This window comes from Phyllobates terribilis, unplaced genomic scaffold, assembly GCF_046119375.1.
Source record: "Phyllobates terribilis strain yellow unplaced genomic scaffold, ASM4611937v1 Scaffold_5__5_contigs__length_657084704, whole genome shotgun sequence".
In the NCBI taxonomy this organism is placed as follows: domain Eukaryota; kingdom Metazoa; phylum Chordata; class Amphibia; order Anura; family Dendrobatidae; genus Phyllobates; species Phyllobates terribilis.
In genome coordinates, this window is record NW_027362765.1 from 654,680,634 (window position 1) to 654,693,193 (window position 12,560).

The 12,560-nt window shown below is 43.6% G+C and overlaps 5 non-coding genes across 5 annotated transcripts; all 5 read left to right on the forward strand.

Moving 5' to 3' along the window:
• The first annotated feature begins 734 nt into the window (after positions 1 to 734).
• Positions 735 to 925, forward strand: LOC141149778 (U2 spliceosomal RNA). The gene has a single exon (XR_012246063.1). It is a non-coding gene; the product is annotated as a U2 spliceosomal RNA (small nuclear RNA).
• A 1,115-nt stretch (positions 926 to 2,040) lies between these two features.
• LOC141148999 (U2 spliceosomal RNA) lies at positions 2,041 to 2,231 on the forward strand. Its single transcript, XR_012245313.1, has one exon. It is a non-coding gene; the product is annotated as a U2 spliceosomal RNA (small nuclear RNA).
• Positions 2,232 to 3,346: 1,115 nt separating this feature from the next.
• On the forward strand, positions 3,347 to 3,537 carry LOC141149000 (U2 spliceosomal RNA). Its single transcript, XR_012245314.1, has one exon. It is a non-coding gene; the product is annotated as a U2 spliceosomal RNA (small nuclear RNA).
• A 6,605-nt stretch (positions 3,538 to 10,142) lies between these two features.
• On the forward strand, positions 10,143 to 10,331 carry LOC141150479 (U2 spliceosomal RNA). The gene has a single exon (XR_012246672.1). It is a non-coding gene; the product is annotated as a U2 spliceosomal RNA (small nuclear RNA).
• Positions 10,332 to 11,446: 1,115 nt separating this feature from the next.
• LOC141149001 (U2 spliceosomal RNA) lies at positions 11,447 to 11,637 on the forward strand. The gene has a single exon (XR_012245315.1). It is a non-coding gene; the product is annotated as a U2 spliceosomal RNA (small nuclear RNA).
• The last annotated feature ends 923 nt before the right edge of the window (positions 11,638 to 12,560 follow it).

The window sequence follows — 12,560 nt, forward strand, 5'->3', positions numbered from 1 at the left end:
TTGTTATCAACAGCAGCCTTTTAAACTCACCTGAGCTAACAGGTATGTGCGCTGGTTACTCTGCTGCGCTTAAAATTTCTTTTTTGGTTTGCTACAATGCCTTTTCTGAAACGTTGTCTCCTTCTGCTGGAACACTGACTTCTTTCATTTAATGCCTGCAGACTATAAAAGAGAACCCAACCCAAAAAGTTTGGTTGATTAGTCTGTGGCATTCTGTTAAACTGTTGCTTATGGCGGTCTCTGTGAGCTTCTCAGCGACATTCAGCCAGCCAGGTATCCTGCCTGCAGTAGATGGAATGTGGCAATGGAACGCTGGCTGCGCGTGTCATAATAGGCTCTGAGCCTTTATATACCTGTGCAGAGCAGCAGCCACCTTCAGTCTGCTGCTGGACAGCCAGCAGCAGCAGCAGGAGAGGTATGTAATCAGGAGCCCTCCTGCTAAGGGTAGACAGCTGCTCGTTCCACCCCACCCCCCGCCTTAATTGGTTCTCCTCCCTTCCAACGGTGTTGAGGCGGGTGGGAACAGCAGGGGGTGAAGGTGCTGTGTTTAAAGAGGTGGAGTTATGCAGATCTAAAACGCGTGGATTGCAGCAGCAGCAAGCCGAAAAGTGCAGGCATGTAAGGGATCTAGAGATTGACAACATGTCTTCTTAACGGGAGTCCAGGAGCTCATCTCCACAAATGGACTTTTCAGGATCCTTGGGTGGCTCCGTAGTTTGAAACCAATTCTGGTTATCGCTTCTCGGCCTTTTGGCTAAGATCAAGTGTAGTATCTGTTCTTATCAGTTTAATATCTGATACGTCCCCTATCTGGGGACCATATATTAAATGGATTTTTAGAACAGGGAGATGGAAAAATAGCTTGCTCTGTCCACTCCACGCATTGACCTGGTATTGCAGTATCTCCAGGACCGGTGCACCCCTTCTTTAATGCAGTTTCTAAAATCAGAAAGAATTGAATTCAATGTTTTTTGTTCATTTTGCTTGTTTGTCGGATTTTGGGATGGACTCTTTGGCTTTGCTTTTCTTCTCCTCATTGGATTTTTCATGTTCAAAGTTGCAGAAGCCAGATTACAAGCTCATTTTGGTTCAACTTCAGCAACTGTGCATTGCATTGCCATGTAATGTGATGCAATGCTATCTTTCTAGCTCTCCCTTTTTACTTCGTTTTGGATAAACAGACATATTAGGCAAGCATTTTGGAGCTTTCACCTAAATAACTACAGGTGGTGAGATAAGCTGCACAATATAATTAACCTTTCAGTATATTGTTGCACACACACCATCTATTTAGCAAATGCCCTTGTTATCAACAGCAGCCTTTTAAACTCACCTGAGCTAACAGGTATGTGCGCTGGTTACTCTGCTGCGCTTAAAATTTCTTTTTTGGTTTGCTACAATGCCTTTTCTGAAACGTTGTCTCCTTCTGCTGGAACACTGACTTCTTTCATTTAATGCCTGCAGACTATAAAAGAGAACCCAACCCAAAAAGTTTGGTTGATTAGTCTGTGGCATTCTGTTAAACTGTTGCTTATGGCGGTCTCTGTGAGCTTCTCAGCGACATTCAGCCAGCCAGGTATCCTGCCTGCAGTAGATGGAATGTGGCAATGGAACGCTGGCTGCGCGTGTCATAATAGGCTCTGAGCCTTTATATACCTGTGCACAGCAGCAGCCACCTTCAGTCTGCTGCTGGACAGCCAGCAGCAGCAGCAGCAGGAGAGGTATGTAATCAGGAGCCCTCCTGCTAAGGGTAGACAGCTGCTCGTTCCACCCCACCCCCCGCCTTAATTGGTTCTCCTCCCTTCCAACCGTGTTGAGGCGGGTGGGAACAGCAGGGGGTGAAGGTGCTGTGTTTAAAGAGGTGGAGTTATGCAGATCTAAAACGCGTGGATTGCAGCAGCAGCAAGCCGAAAAGTGCAGGCATGTAAGGGATCTAGAGGTTGACAACATGTCTTCTTAACGGGAGTCCAGGAGCTCATCTCCACAAATGGACTTTTCAGGATCCTTGGGTGGCTCCGTAGTTTGAAACCAATTCTGGTTATCGCTTCTCGGCCTTTTGGCTAAGATCAAGTGTAGTATCTGTTCTTATCAGTTTAATATCTGATACGTCCCCTATCTGGGGACCATATATTAAATGGATTTTTAGAACAGGGAGATGGAAAAAGAGCTTGCTCTGTCCACTCCACGCATTGACCTGGTATTGCAGTATCTCCAGGACCGGTGCACCCCTTCTTTAATGCAGTTTCTAAAATCAGAAAGAATTGAATTCAATGTTTTTTGTTCATTTTGCTTGTTTGTCGGATTTTGGGATGGACTCTTTGGCTTTGCTTTTCTTCTCCTCATTGGATTTTTCATGTTCAAAGTTGCAGAAGCCAGATTACAAGCTCATTTTGGTTCAACTTCAGCAACTGTGCATTGCATTGCCATGTAATGTGATGCAATGCTATCTTTCTAGCTCTCCCTTTTTACTTCCTTTTGGATAAACAGACATATTAGGCAAGCATTTTGGAGCTTTCACCTAAATAACTACAGGTGGTGAGATAAGCTGCACAATATAATTGACCTTTCAGTATATTGTTGCACACACACCATCTATTTAGCAAATGCCCTTGTTATCAACAGCAGCCTTTTAAACTCACCTGAGCTAACAGGTATGTGCGCTGGTTACTCTGCTGCGCTTAAAATTTCTTTTTTGGTTTGCTACAATGCCTTTTCTGAAACGTTGTCTCCTTCTGCTGGAACACTGACTTCTTTCATTTAATGCCTGCAGACTATAAAAGAGAACCCAACCCAAAAAGTTTGGTTGATTAGTCTGTGGCATTCTGTTAAACTGTTGCTTATGGCGGTCTCTGTGAGCTTCTCAGCGACATTCAGCCAGCCAGGTATCCTGCCTGCAGTAGATGGAATGTGGCAATGGAACGCTGGCTGCGCGTGTCATAATAGGCTCTGAGCCTTTATATACCTGTGCACAGCAGCAGCCACCTTCAGTCTGCTGCTGGACAGCCAGCAGCAGCAGCAGCAGGAGAGGTATGTAATCAGGAGCCCTCCTGCTAAGGGTAGACAGCTGCTCGTTCCACCCCACCCCCCGCCTTAATTGGTTCTCCTCCCTTCCAACGGTGTTGAGGCGGGTGGGAACAGCAGGGGGTGAAGGTGCTGTGTTTAAAGAGGTGGAGTTATGCAGATCTAAAACGCGTGGATTGCAGCAGCAGCAAGCCGAAAAGTGCAGGCATGTAAGGGATCTAGAGGTTGACAACATGTCATCTTAACGGGAGTCCAGGAGCTCATCTCCACAAATGGACTTTTCAGGATCCTTGGGTGGCTCCGTAGTTTGAAACCAATTCTGGTTATCGCTTCTCGGCCTTTTGGCTAAGATCAAGTGTAGTATCTGTTCTTATCAGTTTAATATCTGATACGTCCCCTATCTGGGGACCATATATTAAATGGATTTTTAGAACAGGGAGATGGAAAAAGAGCTTGCTCTGTCCACTCCACGCATTGACCTGGTATTGCAGTATCTCCAGGACCGGTGCACCCCTTCTTTAATGCAGTTTCTAAAATCAGAAAGAATTGAATTCAATGTTTTTTGTTCATTTTGCTTGTTTGTCGGATTTTGGGATGGACTCTTTGGCTTTGCTTTTCTTCTCCTCATTGGATTTTTCATGTTCAAAGTTGCAGAAGCCAGATTACAAGCTCATTTTGGTTCAACTTCAGCAACTGTGCATTGCATTGCCATGTAATGTGATGCAATGCTATCTTTCTAGCTCTCCCTTTTTACTTCCTTTTGGATAAACAGACATATTAGGCAAGCATTTTGGAGCTTTCACCTAAATAACTACAGGTGGTGAGATAAGCTGCACAATATAATTGACCTTTCAGTATATTGTTGCACACACACCATCTATTTAGCAAATGCCCTTGTTATCAACAGCAGCCTTTTAAACTCACCTGAGCTAACAGGTATGTGCGCTGGTTACTCTGCTGCGCTTAAAATTTCTTTTTTGGTTTGCTACAATGCCTTTTCTGAAACGTTGTCTCCTTCTGCTGGAACACTGACTTCTTTCATTTAATGCCTGCAGACTATAAAAGAGAACCCAACCCAAAAAGTTTGGTTGATTAGTCTGTGGCATTCTGTTAAACTGTTGCTTATGGCGGTCTCTGTGAGCTTCTCAGCGACATTCAGCCAGCCAAGTATCCTGCCTGCAGTAGATGGAATGTGGCAATGGAACGCTGGCTGCGCGTGTCATAATAGGCTCTGAGCCTTTATATACCTGTGCACAGCAGCAGCCACCTTCAGTCTGCTGCTGGACAGCCAGCAGCAGCAGCAGCAGGAGAGGTATGTAATCAGGAGCCCTCCTGCTAAGGGTAGACAGCTGCTCGTTCCACCCCACCCCCCGCCTTAATTGGTTCTCCTCCCTTCCAACGGTGTTGAGGCGGGTGGGAACAGCAGGGGGTGAAGGTGCTGTGTTTAAAGAGGTGGAGTTATGCAGATCTAAAACGCGTGGATTGCAGCAGCAGCAAGCCGAAAAGTGCAGGCATGTAAGGTATCTAGAGGTTGACAACATGTCTTCTTAACGGGAGTCCAGGAGCTCATCTCCACAAATGGACTTTTCAGGATCCTTGGGTGGCTCCGTAGTTTGAAACCAATTCTGGTTATCGCTTCTCGGCCTTTTGGCTAGGATCAGGTGCAGTGATCTATCGGCTGCTGCCTTGGTCTCGGCTAGGAGGTGCCTGGGGTACCCGACTTGTTGGCCTTGGGGGATCGCTCTCTCTTAACTGAGGGAGCTTCACCCCCTTGCAGCTATTGGCAGGTCGGCTTAGTCCCCGGACAACGGGGAGCGATCGCGTCTTGTCTTCGGGGCGACCCGAGGAAATAAGGGCGTTTTCCTTTGCTGAGCTTTATCGCTTAGTGGGCTGTGTAAGTTCTTGGGGTACCCCTCCCTCGGTCTTGGGTTTGTTCCTGCTTTTGTGGGATTCATTCCCTTGTTACTATTGGGGGAGGGCTTAGTCCCTGAGGGCCGAAAATGCCTTTTTCTTTTGGATTTGCGGTGGGGGAGACTCCACTGCGACAGTCCATTAGAATCATGGTGGATGAATGCCAGCGCCATGAGAAGAATCTGCAGTACATCGTGCATGAGATTCTTTTTGGGTTCTTCCACCTGGAGCGAGATAAGATCCTGTGTCTTTACGATCAGGAATTCCGTGGGCGATATACCATTTCCTTTATGGCTAAATCATGCTGTGATAATATCCATGCAGCACTGATGGTTGCGGACAAGGACGATGAGAGACTGAACGGGCTGAGCTTTGACTTCCTCTACGGTGAAGAGGAAGTACCCTTGGTGATCTTCATGTACAGCCCATTCGTCTCTGAGGGCGATATCGAAACCTTTTTGAAGCGTTACTGCAAGTCAGTGCGCTTCTCACATGATATCCTCAACTCCCAGCGCTTCTGGAATGGGAAGAGGAAATACCTGGTGAAGTTCCATCCAGATCAGAGCGGCATTGGTGGTCTTCACCACCCGCCTGCTAATTTTGCCATTGGTAATGTCAGGGGATTCCTACGCTACCCAGGAATGCCCCTTCAATGCCGGAATTGTCATGAATATGGGCATACACGAGAAAATTGTACAAGGGCTCATGTAGTCTTTTGCAACAAGTGCGGTAAGTGTGGGCACACCTCCGCTACGTGTGACTCTGAGATCGTATGTAACCTATGTGGGAAGGCAGGTCACGCCTTCAGGAATTGTCCGAGCAAAAAGTCAAAAACATATGACATGTTTAAGTCAGGTCAACTGACTATCCAAGAATACTTCGGAGGGAGTATTACTACACCTGCCCCTGGACCTGGGTTGGCGCACGCTGATGGGTCCGGACCAAATCCTTCAACGGCTCCGCCAGAGGGCCCGCTGGTAGTTCCACAGAAGGACGGTCGTAGGGGTTCCATAAGATTAACCGAGGGTTCGCTCTCTGTGGAATTGATCGATGTTCTGGCTCTAGATGTTGCCGTATCTCAGAGTCAAGAGGAAGGGTCCTCATCCAGCATGAATGCACCACCGGCATTATGTGGAACTGAGGAGACCTCTAGTACCCCGATTAAGCAAGCACCCAGATTCGCCACACCATCATCGGTGATCTTGGGTAAGGGCAAAAAGGGTACGCTCCTTAATCGATCAACCAGTGTGTCGGAAAGAGAGACCTCTAGGGCGCGAAGTAAAAAGGACCCGGCTAAGACCCAGTCGAGCCCTGGTCCTCGAACCAGAAGTCGCAGTAGTTCCGTGACCAGACCAGAGGACAAGACGACCCAGAGGGATGACACCCGTTCCATAGACCAGACCGCCATGAGGACTGCAGATGCACAGGACTTGGAAAAGATGGACAGCTCCCAGCCTCTGAAAAGGCAACGGGAGGACGTAAAGCAACCTGATATCCAAAGAAAACACGGATGTCGAGGTCCAGATGAGGAGCCAAAAGTGGATGATGCCTTTTTGCCTGCTTCAGATCCCGGTAATATTAAACAAATCCTGACCCCTGGAGATGCGGAGGAGGAGGTGCCGTGTATTGACTTCTTCCCATCTTCAGATCCTGATTCTTCTTAATGTCTGTTCCTCTTAAAATCTCCTCACTAAATGTGAGGTCCCTAAAGAGCCCTACACGTAGGGCTGCTTTATTTTCTTATTTAGAGACATTGGACTTTGATTTCTGCTTTCTACAAGAATGTGGTATACAGAGTAATTTAAATTATAAGGACTTAAAAGAAGACTGGAAACTGGGCGCTTCTGTGTGGTCCGGTGCTAATGACTGTCGTGCTGCCGGAGTTGGACTACTTTGCCGTGGACATTCTACCATCATTCAATCTGTGACTGAAATTATACCTGGCAGAGCTATTTTAATACATCTTGTTTTTAATGGACTTTCTTTACGTTTATTAAATGTGTACGCTCCTCCTGGGAAGCAGGAAAGGGCGGATTTACTTGAAATATTGCCATTATTTTGTGTTGGGTCAACCCCCCTGCTAGTGGGAGGAGATTTTAATTGTTTACGTGATGAGGAATCCCGGCAGGGTGGGGATGTGAATCGTAAAGACCGTACCTCCTATTTGTTGAAAAGTTTAATCGATGATTTTAGATTACAGGACTGCTGGAAGGAACTCTTGCCGGCGGATCCAGGTGTTACATGGTCCAATGGAAGAGTTTCTTCTAGAATTGATTTCATATTTGCTTCTACTGCCTTTAAACCTTGTAAATGTTTTCTTTTATCTAATTTATTCTCTGATCATAAAGTTTTATCTGTGTTTTTAGAGTTAGCAGGGGAACAAAATACCTCAAGAGGCCCATGGAGATTAAATACAACTCTCCTAGAGGATATTGATATTCAAAAGAGGTTTGTGCAGGCCTACCAGTGCTGGCAATCAAAGAGAGACCCCCGCGCCTCGATGCTGGATTGGTGGGAGAGCATTAAACCTAAGATTAAATTATTTTTTATTAAGGCAGGGAAAATGAAAGCAAAAAAGAAAAAGCAGTGGTTTTATGTTTTTAATATGAGATTACAAGTACTCTTTAAACTAAAAGAAGTTGGTATTGATGTGGATGATGATATTGCAAATCTTAAGTCTGAAATAAAAAATGCTCTTAATGAAAAAGGAAAACAAATAATTTTTAACTCCCATGTACAGCACCTGGAGGAAGGAGAGAAATGCTCCCGATTCTTCTTCAAAAAGGTAATGGGGAGGAGGGACGCAATCCTAAATCTTGAAGGTGAAAATGATATTAAGGGTATGTTAGGAAAAGCTTTTAATTTTTATCAACTTCTTTTTAACACTAAAGTTATAGATCCATCCTTTTTAGAGTATGCTATTAATTCCCTTGATTTTAAGTTAGATATTTTAGACCAGGGTATTTTATCTAGGGATCTCACCAGTGAGGAACTTTTACAGATTTTTAAAAGTTTCTCCAGTGGGAAAGCCCCTGGGGAAGACGGTCTACCGATTGAGTTTTATCTGACTTTTTGGGGAATTTTAAAGAACGATATGTTTTTATTGTTTAAAGAAGCTTTTAATACTAATAAATTACCCCCATCTTGGAGGAGAGGTCTGGTATCTTTAATATATAAAAAAGGGGATAGGAGCCAACTTAAAAACTGGCGGCCTATTACGCTTTTAAACCTTGATTATAAAATTTTAGCTAAACTTATTGCAGTCCGTTTAAAACCCTTTATAGCCAAATTAATTCACCCTAACCAGGTATGTGGTGTTCCCGGAAGAACCATAGCTGAGTCCCTCAACATAATTAGGGATACCATATGGTATTCAAAAGAGAGAAGTCAAAACCTTGCTATTTTATCCTTAGACTTTGAAAAAGCTTTTGACAGGGTATCGCATGAATTTCTTTTTATGGTTCTTAAAAAAATGGCGTTTCCAGAGAAAATTTTAACCCGCATTATGCTTTTATATCATTCTTGTTTTAGTCAAATTTCTGTAAATGGGTTTTTAACGAAGGGGGTTCCTCTATTATCAGGGGTGAAACAAGGGTGCCCTCTCTCACCACTGCTCTTTATCTGTGTTATGGAACCACTATTAACCATACTGAGAAAAGATAAAGTAATTAAAGGGGTACCTATTCCCGGGAGTAGGGGTATGCAACTTAAAGCCCTAAGTTACATGGATGATGTTACCATACTATGTCCAGATTCCACATCTCTGAGGAGGGTATTGAGAAACACACAATTTTTCTGTGAAGCCTCAGGTTTTAAATTAAATATAGATAAATGTGACTGTTTTAATGTGGGGGGATGGGACTCCTCTTTGACCCCTGGGATAGTGATACAGAAAAATCACATAAAAATTTTAGGAATTATTTTTAACCAAGCCAATGAGGGGGACCCTAACTGGGACTCTGCAATGGATAAAATAGAAAAAAAGATCTCATTGTGGAATTTAAGGAACCTTAGTATGGAAGGTAAAATTTTAATTATTAAAGCCGTTTTAATTCCCATTATGTTGTATGTTGCAATGGTGTTTCCCCCTTCCAATTTACAAATCAAGAAAGTAACAAGAATTGTTTTTATGTTTTTATGGGGTTCAAAAATGGAAAAGTTAAAAAGAGATCTGATGTACAAATGTAAATCTAATGGAGGTAAAGATGTACCCAATTTTTTTACCTTTTTCCATATAAAGTATTTCTGCTTCTGTTTTAAGGTTTTTAAATCTGATGGCATTTTTAGTTATTTTTTAAAATATGCAGCAGGAATGATTTTTAAAAGGTGGTTTAGCCTACCTTTAAGTTCTCCTGTGCTCCTGTGCCCACCTAAACAGTATGTGATACTTGAGAAAACGGTCAGACTTTTAGGTCTCCAGGAATTGGAGCCTGATATATTGGGGGACCAAAGGAAGGTATCTATTGCTTGCAGACACTCTGAGGACACAATTCCTGTCTCCAATTTTTCACAGGCAAGGTCCAAAACGGTGTGGCGAAATGTGTACGGGAAATATCTTGCAAATGTACACAAGGACCTTGCCTGGGCTATCGTCCACCAGTGCCTCCCTACCCGTGAGTTTCAACATAGGCGGGGGCTGGTGGCGAGAGCCAAATGTCCAAGAGATATATGCGGGGAAAGTGAGTCTGTATTGCATCTCTTTTGGAATTGTCCTTTTGCACAGGAGGTTTGGAGAAAGGTAGGCCCACTTTTAAAATGGGCATGTGGCCTGAAAGATTTTAATCACTTTTATGTCTTTTATGGTCTTTTTAAGTGTCCAAATTTTAAACAATTCCGAGTTGCCTGGATTATTATTAATTGTTTTAAAAATGCCATGTGGAAAGTTAGAAATATTTTACTCTTCAAACATGATCATATTGATTCAACAGACTGTATAAAAATAGCTTTAAGTGAAATGTATATTTACTATCTCAGAGATAAAAAACTGTATGGAGCAAAAGAAGCGGCTTCTATGTGGTGTGTACAATTATGGAACACAATTAGTGGTAATTAAATAAACCCAAGTACATCTGTAATTATGATTTTCTTAATTGTTACAATGGTTTTATGATGGTAAATTGTGTTTTTACAAAAAACTTGAATTGATTATTATCATGTTTTATCATTTTATTGTAAAGTTATAAATGTTCTTTTTTAAAACCTTTGTAAATATACTTTTGAATCAATAAAATTGCGTTGAAACCTTATCTGTTCTTATCAGTTTAATATCTGATACGTCCCCTATCTGGGGACCATATATTAAATGGATTTTTAGAACAGGGAGATGGAAAAAGAGCTTGCTCTGTCCACTCCACGCATTGACCTGGTATTGCAGTATCTCCAGGACCGGTGCACCCCTTCTTTAATGCAGTTTCTAAAATCAGAAAGAATTGAATTCAATGTTTTTTGTTCATTTTGCTTGTTTGTCGGATTTTGGGATGGACTCTTTGGCTTTGCTTTTCTTCTCCTCATTGGATTTTTCATGTTCAAAGTTGCAGAAGCCAGATTACAAGCTCATTTTGGTTCAACTTCAGCAACTGTGCATTGCATTGCCATGTAATGTGATGCAATGCTATCTTTCTAGCTCTCCCTTTTTACTTCCTTTTGGATAAACAGACATATTAGGCAAGCATTTTGGAGCTTTCACCTAAATAACTACAGGTGGTGAGATAAGCTGCACAATATAATTGACCTTTCAGTATATTGTTGCACACACACCATCTATTTAGCAAATGCCCTTGTTATCAACAGCAGCCTTTTAAACTCACCTGAGCTAACAGGTATGTGCGCTGGTTACTCTGCTGCGCTTAAAATTTCTTTTTTGGTTTGCTACAATGCCTTTTCTGAAACGTTGTCTCCTTCTGCTGGAACACTGACTTCTTTCATTTAATGCCTGCAGACTATAAAAGAGAACCCAACCCAAAAAGTTTGGTTGATTAGTCTGTGGCATTCTGTTAAACTGTTGCTTATGGCGGTCTCTGTGAGCTTCTCAGCGACATTCAGCCAGCCAGGTATCCTGCCTGCAGTAGATGGAATGTGGCAATGGAACGCTGGCTGCGCGTGTCATAATAGGCTCTGAGCCTTTATATACCTGTGCACAGCAGCAGCCACCTTCAGTCTGCTGCTGGACAGCCAGCAGCAGCAGCAGCAGGAGAGGTATGTAATCAGGAGCCCTCCTGCTAAGGGTAGACAGCTGCTCGTTCCACCCCACCCCCCGCCTTAATTGGTTCTCCTCCCTTCCAACGGTGTTGAGGCGGGTGGGAACAGCAGGGGGTGAAGGTGCTGTGTTTAAAGAGGTGGAGTTATGCAGATCTAAAACGCGTGGATTGCAGCAGCAGCAAGCCGAAAAGTGCAGGCATGTAAGGGATCTAGAGGTTGACAACATGTCATCTTAACGGGAGTCCAGGAGCTCATCTCCACAAATGGACTTTTCAGGATCCTTGGGTGGCTCCGTAGTTTGAAACCAATTCTGGTTATCGCTTCTCGGCCTTTTGGCTAAGATCAAGTGTAGTATCTGTTCTTATCAGTTTAATATCTGATACGTCCCCTATCTGGGGACCATATATTAAATGGATTTTTAGAACAGGGAGATGGAAAAAGAGCTTGCTCTGTCCACTCCACGCATTGACCTGGTATTGCAGTATCTCCAGGACCGGTGCACCCCTTCTTTAATGCAGTTTCTAAAATCAGAAAGAATTGAATTCAATGTTTTTTGTTCATTTTGCTTGTTTGTCGGATTTTGGGATGGACTCTTTGGCTTTGATTTTCTTCTCCTCATTGGATTTTTCATGTTCAAAGTTGCAGAAGCCAGATTACAAGCTCATTTTGGTTCAACTTCAGCAACTGTGCATTGCATTGCCATGTAATGTGATGCAATGCTATCTTTCTAGCTCTCCCTTTTTACTTCCTTTTGGATAAACAGACATATTAGGCAAGCATTTTGGAGCTTTCACCTAAATAACTACAGGTGGTGAGATAAGCTGCACAATATAATTGACCTTTCAGTATATTGTTGCACACACACCATCTATTTAGCAAATGCCCTTGTTATCAACAGCAGCCTTTTAAACTCACCTGAGCTAACAGGTATGTGCGCTGGTTACTCTGCTGCGCTTAAAATTTCTTTTTTGGTTTGCTACAATGCCTTTTCTGAAACGTTGTCTCCTTCTGCTGGAACACTGACTTCTTTCATTTAATGCCTGCAGACTATAAAAGAGAACCCAACCCAAAAAGTTTGGTTGATTAGTCTGTGGCATTCTGTTAAACTGTTGCTTATGGCGGTCTCTGTGAGCTTCTCAGCGACATTCAGCCAGCCAGGTATCCTGCCTGCAGTAGATGGAATGTGGCAATGGAACGCTGGCTGCGCGTGTCATAATAGGCTCTGAGCCTTTATATACCTGTGCACAGCAGCAGCCACCTTCAGTCTGCTGCTGGACAGCCAGCAGCAGCAGCAGCAGGAGAGGTATGTAATCAGGAGCCCTCCTGCTAAGGGTAGACAGCTGCTCGTTCCACCCCACCCCCCGCCTTAATTGGTTCTCCTCCCTTCCAACGGTGTTGAGGCGGGTGGGAACAGCAGGGGGTGAAGGTGC